This window comes from Oncorhynchus gorbuscha, linkage group LG04 (assembly GCF_021184085.1).
Source record: "Oncorhynchus gorbuscha isolate QuinsamMale2020 ecotype Even-year linkage group LG04, OgorEven_v1.0, whole genome shotgun sequence".
Lineage (NCBI taxonomy): Eukaryota > Metazoa > Chordata > Actinopteri > Salmoniformes > Salmonidae > Oncorhynchus > Oncorhynchus gorbuscha.
This window is the reverse complement of record NC_060176.1, coordinates 25,968,731-25,985,132: the sequence shown is the minus strand read 5'-3', so window position 1 is coordinate 25,985,132 and position 16,402 is coordinate 25,968,731. Positions and strand designations below refer to the sequence as shown.

The window sequence follows — 16,402 nt, the reverse complement described above, 5'->3', positions numbered from 1 at the left end:
GCCAAGGGCCAAATCTGTTTTTAGTTCTAAATGTTTTTTAAATGGGGCATGCTTATTTAAGATGGTGAGGAAAGCACTTTAAAAAAATAACGTTTTTTGCCCCTAAATGAAAAGCTGATGGGACACTGTTTCAAGGTCAAGGGAGAGATTGGTATAGGCTAAGCCTACTAGACACAGGAGGCAAGATGCTTTCCAATAAGTGCAGTATTGATTGAATAAATGTGCCTAGAGTAATCATTGACTGCATTGGCATTCATGTGCTCAATACCAACATTAAAAAAAAGTTGACATAATGTAAACCTAACAGACCTACTTTCCCCCTCCTTCCAAGCAGGAGGGCTGCAACCAACTGCCTTATATACCATCTGTGTCAGGAAGCCTGTGCTAGTGGAATATACCATCTATCCTCATATAAACAGGGTGCTTCGGGGTAAGTAGTCCAATAAGTCTACCCACTTTTCTCTTATACACTGTTCAGACAGAATTGACGCAAAACATTTTTGGGGGGCCAATGTTTATATGAGCACCTTTCAAACAGTTCCATTTTTACCACATTCTTGCCAGCATAAGCCTTTCATGCATCCTGTTCGCATGCCGGCACCTATTGGTTATCAATGGGAGTATATACTGATGTGGGTGGGAGTCTATTTTAATAAATCCATTGAATATACACCATCACAAAGCAATCCATTATGAATTATTTTAGGCAGGTTCTAAGAAACAAGACTAAGAAAAATAGAATAGCATATTTTGAGTTTAATGATGTTACTGGTCTGTGCAGCTTATTGGCTGCATGGCTGTGCCATGCAAATTAAAATCAATAGTTCATTATTTTGTTCATTAAACAGACAAGACACACATGCCCCTGCACTGATCAGTCAACACACAGATTTTAAAGTAAGAAAATAATGGAATATAACAGAATCAACTTAAATGTCACGGGAACAGAACCACTGTCATAACCAAAAAAGTGTGATTTTTGTTTGTAGGTCCCTGTAACTTAGAATCTGCTCCTTCCAATCATGTTAAGAGATCTGACCTGAATGAACTGCACACAGGCTCATCTGAAAAGGAGAGGTTGTGTGTAGCGGAAGAAGCTTATTCATATTAACCCATCATTCGTTGACTAATTGTTAGGCCTAATAGGCTACTGCAGTAAATCAGAATCAAATCGGTCTTCATCACACCATCACCCGCTTTATTTCCTTTCAAACGCCCCACCAATTATTTTGGCTGAAGACAGATTTGTAGTTTAAGTGAGACTATTTAAATGGAGAGAGAAAATGCCTTAACATCTTCTGTTAAGCTTTGTGATTAACAGGGAAACGTTTGTCAGACAACTATAGAATGATCATGATTTAATGTGTGCCGAAAAGCTCCTGCCAGCCAGAATTGACCAGTAGTGTGTGCCACAGAAAGTATTTGACTCTAGCCACAAAATTAAGGAAATTATAAAATATTTGGTGGGGAGTTTGAAAGACATAAAGCGGGCGATGGTGTGATAACATTGACTGGTGATGATCAATTTACTGCAGTAGCCTATTACACCCAATAATTAGCCAACAAATGATAGGATAATATGAATGAGCTTCTTCAGCTACACATAGCCTGACGATTCACCATGCATGCCACGTTATCTACTGGGATTGGTCAACATTGTAGAGCAGAAGCCAAAGGGCTGTGTTGGAGAGGATCAAAACAGCAAGGTATCATGGGTAAATTGTGACCGACTTATCTATGATTCAAGGTAATTTGTTAATCCGTCAATCGGCAGTCACTTTGATGTCTCGAACACGGTCATTTTCCTGGAAATGAATATCACCACTGCCTAGGCTTCATTGAAAATGGAAGGGCCACCATGTCCGCCGAGCGCTTTATATCAGCGCCTTAGAGCCAGCTTGAAGTTCTAACCTCTTGCTCGTTCAACCATCCTATGGTGAAAATGAATGGGGAAAAGAATAGGGTTTTGGGATAAATGTCAAAAATAGGGTGTAAGGTTGACACAAGCTAAGGAGATCGTATACATTTTGTTCTACGAGATAATATCAATAAGTTTACCTGACCTTTATGAATTATGAAGCCTTTATGCTTTTCAGAATCACATAAATGCTACATAATTCACAAAATGCGACTAGCTGATGAAGCTTCTCATAGAACAAAACGTATAAGATCTCCACAACTTGTTGACCACGTACCTTATTTTTGGCGTTTATCACAAAATCCTACAAAAACATCATTTCCACATAGGCTTTGTCTAACGAACCATGGCGGAGTTAGTGCCTACAAAAAAGACGCCATTGCTATTTCTCTCTGGATTCACTCACTTCTCAAACCTGCGCTCCTTACACTGTAAATTGCAGCGTGCCACTTAGGCCGCCTAGAGTGGCTCGCTTGTGGGCGTGCTGGCAGTATATGGCAGCACGTTCGACTGTGCGTCAAGAATTCAGCATAGCAACCGGCTATGATAGCTGAGGTTCTTAGCTAGGTTCTGAACTAATGTGTATACCAAACATTTTACGGTCCATACACAGATTGGCTACATAGCTAGCTACACATCCATAGGCATATAGGTATTTTCTTTATCCTCCACTGCACAATAAGCAAGACAATAGTTAGCTAGCTATGTTACTTCAGCTGCATTGCATGGCAAATATCAGCAAGGCAAGCTTACAAAATTGTACATTACATTCACAGTAAACATTTTAGCTAGCTAGATTCTTTTTTACATCCACTGTTTCACAAGACGACAGCCTGGTTAGCTGGTTGTTTCAGGAGTCCCTAAAGCATTAAACAACCAGAATTACAATTTCATACACATGTCACTAGTCAGCTAGCTTGCTAAATAGCTTTTTTTTTTTTTTGTTAATTGTCTTTATGACAACAAAAAAACATGGCGCTGTAGCTAGTTAGCTAATAATACATAGTTTTCTAAATGTATTTACTTACTTTAATAGGTTCTCCCAGCCACGTGGATGATTGTAAACAAGGCAGCAAAGTTTGTCACCTGAGTGTTTTAGAGCATATTACCTGTAAATAAATTCATGAAATGGAGAATAGATTAAACTATTTACCCATTTAATAACCAGACCTTCATACAAATTTGCTATGCTGAATTCTTAACGTACGACTGAACGTGCTGTCATATGCTGCCAGCACGCCCACAAGCGGGCCACTCTCGGCGGCCTAATCGGACCGCAGCAAAAAAAATAACACCACCCTAATCCACTATTTAAATCTATTTAGTGTTATGTTTGTTCCTTATATAATGACAAACTGGGGCATAGGTTCCTTCACCATCCTCATAGCCTGCTGGGTAAACGTAGTCTAAATGTTATTAACACATAACAACACATATTCTTTCCTGTAAAATAAAACACATTTTCTATATAACTATACATGTCACATCACATTTGTTTACCCAACCTGCATAACATGCCATTTTCAATAACACACTTCTTTCCCCCAATTTTAAAAAAAACTAAATATAGTCTGTCCAACAATAGTCTATTGTGGCTCTTTCTTTTCACAATAACAAAACATTCGGTCCAGGTGCCCCTTTTTAAATTTTAAAATTTAATTTTTAGCAATTCTCCATAAGCATTTCAGGGGCTCTGACAGCATTCATTGTCAGTCAGGGTGTTGTGACTGAATTGTCCATTTCTAAAGGCATTTGACGCTTCAGCGGTATCCTCCTGATGATCCTCAGTCCCTTGAGTGAATGGCTGCAGCCTTAGATCCACTCTGTTTCGTCTCAGTTGTGATCCATGCTCCGTTTGGATCTCATAGGATCGCGGTGCAACTTCTCTCTGCACACACCCTTGCTGCATCCAGGTTCCTGTAGTGATGTCTCTGAGTCGTACATGACCTCCAGGTTTCAGTTCAGGTAAGTGTCTTGCACTTTTGTCGTATCGCTGTTTTTTTTTTCTTTCCATCGTGTGCCTTTTTCATCAGACCTTTGACAATTTTGTAGTAGGGTCTGTGGGTACTGGATGAGGTATTTGCGGCTCTGCTTGCTGCTTTGGCCTGTAGGTCAAACACATTTCACATGAAGCAGTGGCCTGGCTGATTTCCTGGTTCATTCTTGGCCAGTACATTACTTCTCATGCTCATCCTTTGCATTTTTTCTCACCCAAGTGGCCCTCGTGTATTTTCTGTAGCATTTATTTGCGTAGTGTCATGGGAATGACAATCTTGTTTCCTTTGAACACTATGTCATCCACAACGGTGAGCTCTGCTCTGCACATCCAGTAATCCTGTATTCTCCTTGGACAGTTTTTCTGTGCAGGCCATCCTATCAGTGTTTCTTTCAACTCTGTCATTGTTCGGTCAGCTGCGGTCTCTTTGATCTGCTCCACTCTCTCAGACACAGGAAGTGATGCTACAATCATGTCGAGGTAGGCCTGAATCGCAGTGTTTTTTTGTGTGTCAAAGCTCTCCTTGTCGACTGCTCGAGAGTGTCGGCGGCGAACATGAACTTTCCCGGGGTATCGATCATCTTCACACATTTTTGCAGTCTGATCAACATTCTCTGGATTCTCATTGGACAATCATTCAGTGGCTTAGACATGATTGACACCAATGGTTTGTGGTCGGTTTCTACTTCGAAGTCTCGTCCGTAGACGTATTGGTGAAACCGTTCGCAAGCGTATGTGCTTGCCAGTAGTTCTTTCTCTATTTGTGCATACCTTGTCTCTGCGCCTTTCAAGGCTCTGGACGCATAATCAATGAGTTGCCATGTGTCGTAATGCTGTTGCAGAAGAACTGCTCCCAGGCCAAACTGTGATGCGTCTATTCATGGGACCATTCCCATTCATTTTTCTGTTCCCGAAGACATCTGAGTGGAGCGGACTGTGCTGACAGTTGAGGTATGAACTTTGCAAGGTAGGTGATCATGCCCATGAAGCATCTCACGTTGTCCTTGTTCTTCAGGCGCTCCATGTTGTTGATGGCTGATGTTTTCCTCGGGTCTGGATTGACTCCGTCCTCAAAGTACATCTCCCACGAAGGTAAGTGTTTTCACAACTCTCATTTGTCCTTGTTTAGTTTTAGGTTGACTTTCCGTGTCCGGTCCAGCACTCGTCTCACTCTAGCATCCTTTTCTTCTTTTGTGGACCCTCAGACGATGATGTCATCCATCATAGTCTCCACTCCTGGAATGTGCTCGAAGATCATGTGGATTGTCTTGTGGTAGACCTCTGCCACTGAGAGAATCCCATATGGTAGACAAAGAAATCTGTACCTGCCCTCAGGTGTGTTGAATGTGCAAAGCCTTGAGCTTGCATCATCTAGCTTCATTTGCCAGAATCCTGAAGAGGCATCAAGCTTACTGAACCCCTTTGCTCCAGCAAACTGCAACATTAGCTCTTCTCTGGTTGGCAACTTGAAATGCTCTCCCTTGATTGCTTTGTTGAGATCTCTCGGGTCTAGACATATCCTGAGATCGTCGTTCTTTTTCACCACAATAACCAGTGAGTTTACCCAGTCTGTAGGATCATCCATTTTTGTGATGACGTCCATCTTTTCCGTGCATCCGAGTTCCTCTTGGAGCTTTATCCTCAGTGGAAATGGAACTTTTCTGCACGCACAACTGGAGTCATTTTGTCATCACTACATATTTTGTGTTCTCCTGGTAAACATCCAAGACCCTCAAACACATCCTCATACTCAGCCAGTAGTGATTATTGGTCATTTTCAGTCTGTGTTGTCACTACATACTCTTTTCAACAAATGGAGCTTTTCGCATGCATTGACTCCTAGAATAGGCTGTACACTCTTTTCCACAATCAGCAGTTGTGCTTTGAACTGTTTTCCTTTGTGCCTTAAAGTTGCTATGCAGCTACCTTTGACTGGTATGTTCTCCCCAGTATAACCGGTAACCTTCATTTTCACAGGGTGTATTTTGCTCTTCACCTTCAGTGTTTTGTAGTCATCCAGCGACAACAGGTTTACCTGTGCTCCAGTATCAAGCTTGAATGGTATTGTAGTTTCATTCACCTTCAATGGCACAATCCAATCAGCATTTACTGCATTGCATATTTCCACAGAATCAACAAATCTCCTCGACTGTGTGAACCTTTTTTCTTTGTAACCTCAGCGGTGCAGCATTTTGAGTTTTTTTATATATATTTTTCCCAGTTAAATGATTTGCCATATGGAGGGCATTTTTTGGGCTTGTGGATAAATCCACATTTTCCACATGTAGTGTTTTGATTTCTCTTTTGCTTATTTTTGTTTTGTAAGGTGTTGTGTGTATTGCTCCTCTCTTTTTATTGCATACACTGACGTCCCTTCCCTGCACAGCTCTTTAGCTTGTGCTCTGGTGGTTTCAGCTGCTCGACACATTCACTGCTTTATCCAAAGTTAAATCTTGCTCACACCGCAATCTCTCCTTGAGTCCCTTATCAAGTATGCCACAGACTATCCTGTCTTTCACTAGTGAGTCTTTCAGATTTTCAAATTCACACATTTTGCTCAGTGTGTTCAGCTCAGCCAAATACTGGTCAAAACTGACTCCCTGTTTCTGATCATGAGAGAAACTTGTATCTCTCAAACGTGACGACGTTCTGGCTTGGTACAAAGTACTCCTCAAATGTAGCCATTAGCACAGTCAATGTCAAGTTTTCCTCGTCTTGCTGAAAGCTATTGTAAATGTCCAATGCATCCTCTCCAATAACATGCAGAAAAATGGAAGCTTTCAATTTGTCATCTCCCCCTGCACCACTGGCTGCTTGGTAGATATTGCATCTCTGCTTGAAACGTTTCCAATTGTCAGCTAAATTGCCTGTTCACTGCATAGGAGTAGGAGGACTAAGCCTATCCATGACGGAGAACAGGAACAGTGTCAATTTCTCTTACTTCAGTATGTTGATCATCAACTTGCTCGTCAACAGATTCCAATGCAGCCTCCCTCTCGCTGCTGTCACTCTCACTGCTGCGGCTAGTTGTCCTCGCTCTTTAATTTTTTTTTAATATCAAATCAATACATAAAGCACATGAGGGAGCACAAGCATACATAGATTACAAACAATAGACAATCGAGCTAGGGGGTACAATATCACATTACAATTACACAAGGACCTTAAGGGACATGCATATACTTACAATTCTAACAGCTGTTTTGTTAGTAGAGCATTTAACTGTCTTAAAATACAGTTCAATTTCTTTTTGTAGGGTACGAAAATGTGGTTTTCTGTTTGTAAATGTACATTTGTGTATACGAAATTTGGCCAAAAGAATAATGAAATTGATTACAAAAAATGATTCCGCTTATTTCTATTGTATGTAAAGGATCCAAACAGTACATCTCTCCACAATAGTGTAAAATCTTCATAAATGTGTTCAATTATAAACCTACTGATGTCTTGCCACAGTTTTCTTACATGCATACAATGCCAAAAAAGATGCACAACTGTTTCTGGGTGGTCATTACAAAAGGAGCAATTTCAGTTGATGTTTTCCTTAAACTCCTTCATATAGTGGTTGGCAGGATAATATTTATGTATAATTTTAAAGGAAACTTCCTTAATTTTGTTAACAAGTAGGTATGTGTGTGGCAACATCCAAACTTTTCCAACAGATATTATCAATAAATCCATTCCAATAAGGCATGACATAAGGTATAGATACAACATCCTGCTGAAACAAGGACGTATCGCTATGTTGTTGAATGGACCAACAGCGAAACAAATCTTTCCTACTGATGAATCAACAGGGTCAATAGAAGGTAGGCTCTGAGGGTCAGACATGTTCCTGAATAACATAGCAACACCTGAGGGAATGGCATCTAAAACAATTGCAAAATCTTTAGGTGTTACAGGGACCTTGTAAAGTGATAAGAATTCTTTATAACTGAGTAAAAGACCCTCTGCATTTACCAGTTGGCTCACCAATAGGATATTATTTCTGAACCAATATTCTAAAAACAGAGGTATTTTTATACAATATATCCCGATTATTCCATATATAATATCTGTGTGGAGAAAAATTGTGTTTATAAATTAAGGACCATGACAAAAACCTGCCGATGAAAAGCAGAAAGTTTCACTGGAACTTTGTCAATATTATAATTGCAAAACAACATGAAGTTAAGGCCACCAAAAGTAGAGAAGACATGAGGAATACAATTCCAGATAGAAGTGGGCCTTCTTAGGAATTGTTTTATCCAATTGATCTTGAAGTATTATTTAAAATAGTAAAATCCAGAAAATTCAGTCCACCATTCTCATAAGCGTTCATTACAACAGTTTTCCTAATGTATTGGGTATGGTTTCTCCAAAGAAAGTTGAAAAGCATCTGGTCTATCACCTTGCTTATTTTACGGTCAAGATATAAAGATAGAGCACCATATGTTAGTCTAGAGATACCTTCAGCCTTGGTTATTAGGACTCTACCTTTTAAAGATTAGTCCCTCTAGCCATTGATTTAGTTTCTTCTGTTTTTTTTATTAAGAGGGTTAAAATTTAGTAAGCCTCTAGACTTCTGATCCTTTGTAATGGTTATGCCTAAATATGTAAGTTCTTCTTTTACTGGAATACCATAATATGAAGGTGTCACACAATCTTTGACAGCAATGAGTTCACATTTCTTAATGTTAAGATATAGACCAGACGCTTTGGAAAAGGATTGTATCACATTGATCGATATGGGAATTTGGTTAGCGTCTTTCAGAAAAAGTGTAGTATCGTCAGCCAGCTGGCTTATAATAATTTCTTTACCAGCTATGGAAATACCTTGTACAGGACTATTATTTAAAGAATTTGAAAGAAGTTGGGTGATTTAATAAAAACGAGTACGGAGAGATAGGACAACCTTGCCTAATTCCTCTCTTTAACTCAAATCTAGGCGAGGTGCCATATTTCAATTTGATAGTGCTGTTACCATTTGCATAGAGAGTCTTAATAGCCTTACAGAAAAAATCCCCAAAGCCAAGTCTCTCAAGGGAGTGGAAGAGAAACTGATGCTCTACTGTGTCAAATGCTTTATAAAAATCTAAAAATAATATGAAGCTATCCTCAGTTATTAGGTCTGAGTAGTCAAGTACGTCTAATACTAGTCTGACATTGTTAGAAATATGTCTGTTCCTCATGAAGCCAGACTGTGTTTCATCAATGATTGCATCCAGGACTTCTTTAATTCTTTTTGCAAGTAGTGAGGCTAATATCTTATAGTCATTATTAAGAAGACAAATTGGACGCCAGTTATCAATGAGCAGCACTTCTTTTTTAGGCTTAGGTATCAGTGTTATTAACCCTTGACTCATTGTAGGAGGGAGAACATTGTTTTTAATACTCTCTAAAAAAGACTTCAAATAGGAAGGGAGCTTCTTGTTCAGAAAATAATTTGTAAAAATTAGGATAGGATCAAGTATCCTTCTCACCCCCCCCCCTTAAAAGATTTAGTTGCACTATTGTAAAGTGGCTGTTCCACTGGATGTCATAAGGTGAATGCACCAATTTGTAAGTCGCTCTGGATAAGAGCATCTGCTAAATGACTTAAATGTAAATGTAAATGTAAAATTCTGATGTAATTCCATCAACACCTGGTGATTTATTGTTCTTTAGATGTTTGATAGACTCTATAATCTCTTCAACTTTGATGGGTTCATCACACTGTTTAGATTCTATATCACTGATAGAGTGAACATTATTCAGTGAGTTAAAAAACATATCTGTGGATTCCTGACAGTACGTAGAGCTATACAATTTTCTGTAAAAACTGCTGCAGTATTTAGCGATTAATTTTTGGTCATCTGTAATAACACCATCAATGTTTAACTTATGGATAGTGTTACTTTTAAAGTGAAATTTGTCAAGTCTAAAGAAATGGGATGAATTCTGTTCTCCCTCCTCAATCCATTTTTTTCCTAGATCTAATAAAGGCTCCTTCTGCTTTTAATTTATATATATTATCCAGTTTATTTTGTAACTCAATTAGTTCCATCTTCTCCTCCCCCAAGAGGTCAGCTGGGGACCTCTGAGAAAGGGAAGTTAACTTAATGATCACCTTTTCCTCCTCAGCTCTTCTGGTCTTAGCAAGATTACTACCATATTTTCTAAGATATTTGGACACCTCAAATTTAAAGAGCTCCCAGTTCTTGCAATAAGATTTTTCTTCACAAGCCCTTTCCCAAAAGTGAGAGCAGATCTTTAACCTCAAATGTAACGATATCATTATTTAATAATGAGCTATTTAGCTTCCAGTAGGATGCTCTACCAAGGTTTGTATCAGGGGTAAATATTTTGATATCAATGTAAATAGCCTTATGGTCTGTGAGGGGAGTAGTACAAATATTTGTAGTAACACACTCACTATCAATACATTTGGATATAAGCCAAAAATCGATTCTGGATTGTCTGGAGCCTGTTTTGTTACTCCAAGTGAATGATCTTTCGGCGGAAACCTCTCTCTCCATATATCAGTAAGATCAAACTTTTCCATAAGTATTAATCCCAAATTCTGATTGGTTGGCCTACCTGGGGGCCATCTATCAGTTGAATTATCTATTGTAATGTTAAAGTCCCCTCCTATCAATAATAACGAATTGGGAAATTTAGATAACCAATGAAGTATATGTTTCTCTATAGATTCAAGCAACTCATCATTCTCATGTTTGGTGTTGTACCCGTAGAAGTTTACAGTAATGAGTGTAATGTCATTGTAACTGATCACAAGACAAATAAAGTGACCAAAGGGGTCACATTCCGAGTGTAGAATATTACCACCAAAGGTATTTTTCATTGTAGTGACACCAGCAGAGCGTTCAGATCCATGGGAAAGCCAAATATCGTTGCCCCACTGTGACCTCCAGAAATTGGCATCAGCAGAAATTGAGTGAGACTCTTGCAAAAATCTGTTCGAAATTGTTTACCAAATAAAAATAAGGCCTTGCGCTTCACACTGTTTCGTAACCCCCCGAGCATTAAGAGATAATATAGACAAAGACAAAACAACGAAGATTATACAAAAGTATAAACTGTAGTAGGATGAGTCAAAGACGTAGGAGCAGTGAACATAAACGATAAGGAACTGAAATCTGCACCTTTTTAAGTCAATTTAAAGTGAAAATATCTTATTCCATAACCTTTGAAATTCAACTCAACTGGAAATTATGTTCAAGACCAAACCAAGGGTTCTTGTAGTAAGAGACTAAAAACCCTCTTTAGTGTAATCAGGAACTATTCTGAGAAATAAAAGAAATAATAATTTAAATAAAAGGGTACATATGAAAACTGATCATAAAATAATTGAATAACAAAATGTTTTACATATAAACGTTCCTAAGACCTTTTTTGGAAATAAGTATTAATAAGTAAATGGAACAATAACCGTGTAAAGTCAGAGCAGACCTGTATGCCATTTAAAACAGTATCTTAGTTACTGTATACATAAAACATAAATTCAGCTTTCAATCTTCTTCGTAAGTTTGTAAACAAAATAGGACTTCTGGTCATACAAGAACAAACTAATAAATTGAAATACCTGAGTATTCCTGTAAAATAGTCACCTGATGCTTGTTTGGTAAACCACATAAGGAAAATGAGAATACCATGGCTGAAACCATCAACCTGTTCCTTCTGGCGAGATTTTAGGGAGTAATATGGATTTCTGAACCGTTGATGAAACCTCATCCTCCGAAGTAAGCAGCCTTCCCCTCACTTCGTGCTATCTTGATCGTTGGCCACAACTTGTTCCTTCTTTCTATGTCTTCCGGGCTGAGATGCTCGGCGAAACACATACCATGGCTCTGAAGGAAGGTGTTCTTCCTAGCAGCTTTCCAGACAGCATCCCTGTAGAATCTGGTAGTGAATAGGATGATGATACCCCTGGGTCTTGAATCGCTTTGCTGTTGCTTCTTGCCAAGGCGATGCACAACGTCGATGGTATCACCAACTGTGTTCTTCTCTGCAGGCAAAACTTCTTGGCAGATATGGATAGCCTCTCCTCGCACATCTTCATTCTCCACCTCTGGCAAGCCGTAGAGTCTCAGGTTCCATTTTCTTGTGTATTGTTCCAGATCAGTGAGACGTCTATGGTAGACATTGTTATTCTTTTCCACCCTTTCCACATTTTTTTCAACTTTTGCCACTCTCGTTTTCACATCATTAATTTCACCACATGCAAACTCCAGTCTTTTTCAAGCCTTCGATAACCATGGTGTTCGCGCCTACCATTTTCTCAATGGCGTCACACCTGGAGTTGATGAGTAAGGAGAGGGTAGCCACGATGTCAGAGCTCATGTTGGGTTTTTTGGAGGGTGGAGGTTTGCACGGAGTAACCGGTAAAGAGGGGAATTCGTCATCTTCAGCATTCGAAAGCATGATATTATCCATAGGCCAAGTGAAGTTATGGCAGTTGTCTATAAGCCCGTTTCTCTCTTGATTAGCAATAGAGCGGCTAACTTTTTCCTTTTTTTGTCATGACTTTGCATGGACATGCTGAAATAAATGATCCAATTATCATTCCAGTCACAGGAAAGGTCTTATATCTTGAACAAATAAAAATAATAATGACAACTTTTTTAAATTTTTTATTTCACAATCTGAAGTTTGGTACGGAGCTCGGTAAAAAAGCGTCTGTTCAAGCAGCCATCTTGGCACCACCCGTTTGTCCTCACTCTTGCAAGCTAGCATCTTCGACTACTCACGTCACTTGACTTGTGGTAGAATGTTCCATTTTCGTCGCGGAAATTTGCAGAGTTACGCCTTTCTTTTCTTTGTCATAGCAACGACCAATCTGACACCATGTTATGTTTGTTCCTTATATAATGACAAACTGGGGCGTAGGTTTAACTACTTTTAATGAACATATAATTCAGCTAGAAAACTTCATGTTTAGCCATGCAAGGCATTCCTTAACCATCCGCATAGCCTGCTGGGTAACGTAGTCTAAATGTTTTTAACTCATAACAATACATTTAGTCCTACCTCATGCCAACAACCTGAAAGGATGGGACACCACCACTTAACCCACCCTGTAACTCTTCTGATGTCAAGTCTCACACCCAAATACCTCTCTGCAGCTGCCAACACAATCTCAATTTTGTACAACGTACATTCTATTCCTGCAGTACAGTTGATAACCTTTTCTATAAATGCAAAAATATCCAACCTTACTGAAACATAGGCCAACAAGTGAGATATCTCTCTGTACTGGTACAGATCTAGTACTCACACCACTCCTCTCAGGATCACTCCCCCTTGACCCATCTTCCTCTACTTTCTTCACTGCTTCAGCGTACCACAAGTTCTGTACTATTCTAACCCTGGAAACCTCAACTTGCCTCTCTTACATGGGACATTTCTGATTCCCAGCCCCATGGGCACCCCTACAATTAACACATACCACTACTTTCCCCAATGCTACACATTCCCTTGTTTGTCTCATGCCCTTCTGCACACGTCTAACACCTAGGAACCTCCCTCCTGCCACATGCCCATAAGCTTGACACCTGTAACAAAGTAATGTATTCGGCACAAAAGCTCAGACAGAATAAATTCTATTCTAACATCACTTTGTTGGGGAAAGACAAAATCAAAACTCAAAAGAACAAACAACGACTCTTCTGTTTCACCACTCACGCCACCCTGTCTGCGATGTACCACAAGACGAGCATCACAAACACTGGGAATCTTCTCCTCCAGTTAGTCAACTTTTACATTTACTGCTACCCCAGTAATCATTACTTTATATGGTGCCCTTTTCTTGAGAGCAAAACAATTCACATTTCTTGCCCCCATTCGTTTTAGCCAATCTCCTGAGCTGAGTTCGAATACTCATACTAACCCTACTATTTGTGACGTAAATTGAGTATGTAGTGTATATAATAATTAAAAACCTCCACGGGATCTGTGTCCCTAAACCGGGACAGTTGTTGCTAACGTGCACTAATGTGATTAGAATGACATTGTATACAACAGCCAACTTTCCAGGACACAAACATGTCTTATATGGGCAGAAAGCTTAAATTCACATTAATCTAACTGCAGTGTCCAAATAACAGTTATTACAGTGAAACAAATACCACGCTATTGTTTGAGGAGAGTGCACAACAACAACTTTTATCACTGCAACTGGTTTGATACTTTCACCTCAGAAGATAAATAATGTACTTACATTCAGTAGTCTTGCTCTGATTTGTCATCCTGAGGGTCCCAGAGATAAAATGTAGCATAGTTTTGTTTGACAAAATCAATGTTTATGTTCAAATGTAGGACCTGGTGTCTACAGTTTGACCCAACTGCTGTCTCTGGCTCCACAGCCAACCCGTCCCCGGGCCATCTAGATGTGTGAAAGTTGGTGAATAAACTAATGATTCATCATGTATGACATTCCTAGAGTGTAAACTACATTTTTTTGTATGTTCTCTATAGGTATGTACCTGAATGTATCAATTGACCAATTTGGCACATTTTGAGCAAGCTCCTGGCAGACTTAATACAAAATATTGTGCAGTAATGTAATTCTTCACTGGATCAGTCTGAGACTTTACACACGCACTGCGGCCATTGTTAAAATTGTATGATCCTTTTAGTATGTAGTATACAGTATGTTAGTATAGTTATTCGAAAACCGCTCTGGTCTGGAGAACAGGGAAGTGGTAAAGCCTAAAATACGCAAAGGCAGATAAAATACCGACATTACTGTAATGAGCTACCTGAGAGTGGATATGGCTGAGACATGAATATGTTTCAGCCATTGTGTAGACATTCACTTTTACAATTATTTTTATAAGTCTGTGTCTTCAGCCAGGTGAGGAAGTTTGGGAAATGGCACGCTATAATCACAATGGACGTGGTCATCTCTGGGCTCATCATACACATAATCGATTTGAATCTGACTCGGATCATAATTGTGTCAATATGATGAGTTTATGACTGGCCTTGATGACTCCGACACAAAGGAAGTGATGTGTCTCTTTATTCTCGTTTCCATTTACTTTCAGATGTGGTTATGGTGTTACGCTATTTACAATGAGTAAGTTTAAATATTTGTGGGTATGAAAAGCGGACGGTGTCTTATTTAACACTATGTTTTACTCACACTCACCTTTGTGCATTAAAAGCACAGGGATATAGTGTGGACACAATCGGTTTGCTGTATCTAAGTCTGGTAGCAGTAAATTCTAATGTAGGCTAAATATAGTCAATCCTCTACTTAGGAATGGACATCTCATTGACAGCCTAAAACAAGCATATGTATCAGTTTGATGGCTTACTTCCTCATTCACCCTCAGAATGAGGGAGAATGAGTGCATTTGCCCTGCCCCCTGTCACTCTGAAGTAACCCAGTGTGTGGCCACGTAAAAACCCTGTTGTGCAAGTTTCCACACTGTCACTGTAATCATCCTGCAATTAAGCAATCATGATACACTCAGTGTTTTCCCTTTGAACCTCTGCAATTTACTGTAAAACAAAACTACAGCATCAACATACACTGAGTGTACAAATGTTAGGAACCCCTTCCTAATATTGAATTGCACCCTCTTTTGCCCTCACAACAGCCTCAATTTGTCAGGCGTGGACTACAAGGTGTCAAGTGTTCCAGAGGAATCCTGGCCTGTGTCGACTCCAATGCTTCACTTCCCACAGTTGTGTCAAGTCGGCTGGATGTTCTTTGGGTGGTGGACCATTATTGATACACACAGGAAAGTGTTGAGCGTGAAAAACACAGCAGCGTAGCATTCCTCGACACACTCAAACTGGTGCGCCTGGCACCTACTACCATACTCTGTTCAAAGGCACTTCAATCGTTTGTCTTGCCTGTTCACAATCCATGTCTCAATGCTTAAAAGTGATTCTTTTAACGTGTCTCCCCCGCTACATCTGCACTGATTCAAGTGGATTTAACAGGTGACATCAATAAGGGATCATAGCTTTCACCTGGATTCACCTGGTCTGTCTGTCATTGTGGTTGTATACAGTGCAGATATTTTACTTATGGATTATATAGACATCAAGTATTACATAGTTTGAATGTGTAACTAAAAAAATAAGGTCCTGGTGTTCTTTTCTTGTACAGTAAACTTTTATTGAAGCAATACACATTTACATTCATACTAATATACAAATACAATACGTTTTCAAAAGTTGCAAAATATATACACACAATGATGTGAGCGACACAACCCGTCATGTTTTCTAAAAAAATAAATATCTGTACGAGTGAAAAAATAAAGTGCAAAAAACAGTCCAGTAACTATGATCTGAATGTACAGTGTGTCGGTCACAGAATAGAGCAAGTTGCCAACTTCAACCAAATGTCATAGGCCATCATCTGAAAGACACTCAGCAGACATTCTACAGAGCGACACTTCTATGAGTCCCTTTCTGAGTAAAGTAGATGGGGAAAAATCACTGAAACAGTACATCGTTTTAGAGACGTTGGAAATTACAAGTCACCTACC

The 16,402-nt window shown here is 39.3% G+C and overlaps 1 protein-coding gene and 1 long non-coding RNA gene across 2 annotated transcripts in view; one reads left to right on the top strand and one right to left on the bottom strand.

Annotated features, from left to right (window-relative positions):
* Nucleotides 1-3,060, bottom strand: part of LOC124033886 (receptor-interacting serine/threonine-protein kinase 2-like) — a 15,941-nt gene extending 12,881 nt beyond the window's left edge. The window contains exon 1 of the mRNA XM_046346276.1: nucleotides 2,947-3,060. The gene's annotated coding sequence lies outside the window, so the exon portion shown is untranslated. The remainder of the gene's footprint in view (nucleotides 1-2,946) is intronic.
* The window catches only part of LOC124033887, a 17,970-nt gene extending 1,568 nt beyond the window's left edge, over nucleotides 1-16,402 (top strand). Inside the window, exons 2-3 of the long non-coding RNA XR_006838472.1 lie at nucleotides 335-430; nucleotides 15,500-16,402. This is a non-coding gene — a long non-coding RNA (uncharacterized LOC124033887). The remainder of the gene's footprint in view (nucleotides 1-334; nucleotides 431-15,499) is intronic.